Source organism: Apium graveolens, chromosome 6 (assembly GCF_009905375.1).
Source record: "Apium graveolens cultivar Ventura chromosome 6, ASM990537v1, whole genome shotgun sequence".
Lineage (NCBI taxonomy): Eukaryota > Viridiplantae > Streptophyta > Magnoliopsida > Apiales > Apiaceae > Apium > Apium graveolens.
This window is the reverse complement of record NC_133652.1, coordinates 223581279-223582267: the sequence shown is the minus strand read 5'-3', so window position 1 is coordinate 223582267 and position 989 is coordinate 223581279. Positions and strand designations below refer to the sequence as shown.

General features: G+C 39.5%; 1 non-coding gene across 1 annotated transcript; it reads left to right on the top strand.

Annotated features, from left to right (window-relative positions):
* On the top strand, window positions 1-107 carry LOC141669747 (small nucleolar RNA R71). The gene has a single exon (XR_012554009.1). It is a non-coding gene; the product is annotated as a small nucleolar RNA R71 (small nucleolar RNA).
* Window positions 108-989: the final 882 nt, after the last annotated feature.

The window sequence follows — 989 nt, the reverse complement described above, 5'->3', positions numbered from 1 at the left end:
ATACCATGATGTGGACACTTTCTTAACATCTCCTTGTAGCGCTCCCAAGCTTCGCACATAGATTCTGTTGGTTGCTGCGCAAACTGAGTAAGAGCACTCCTCATAGCTGCAGACCTTGCCATTAGATTTAACTTCACCAGAAACTTGTGCGCAAGATCTTGCCAAGTAGTGATGGACCCAGCTGGTTCAGAATGTAACCAGTCCTTAGCTTTATCCCTCAGAGAGAATGGGAAAAGCCTCAGCTTGATAGCCTCATCAGTCACACCATTATATTTGAAAGTACTACAGATCTCAACAAAATTCCTGATATGCATGTTGTGGTATTCAGTCGCAGCACCTCCGAAAGAAACAGAATTCTGCACCATTTGAATAGTGCCCGGCTGGATTTCAAAAGTGTTATCCTGAATAGCCGGATGAAGGATGCTTGACTGAATGTCATTAATTTTAGGCCGAGAAAAGTCCATAAGAGCTGGATCTGCTGCTGGAACTATACGATCACACCCATGATTACTGGTTCTTTCTACTCACTCTCTTTATCCAAATCTTCAAAATCTATCTTCTCCGGAATATCAAGAACTGAGTATGTCTCCTCAGCCATATCTAAATTCTCTTGTGAGTGCGAGAATGTGTCTGTATAAATGCTCGCTAGAATACCTGAAACACAACTGAAAACAATAAGTAACACGTCTTAATCAATGAGTCCTAATGACCACCGATGGAAAGTACATAAACTAAACAAATACGCCGAGTCCCCGACAGCGGCGCCAAAAACTTGTTCGGCACAAAACATGCGCTAATAATTCACGCAACTATACGTGTTCGCAAGTAATATAGAATAAATTCTATTTCATTCCCACAGAGACTCAGACTAATTATGTTCAATTAACACTTACTCACCAATGTATGATTACTTCTCAATGTCAAAACAATAACACTTAAATTTGATTAACTAATTATTAACTACAATTAACTATGAGAATTAAACACTT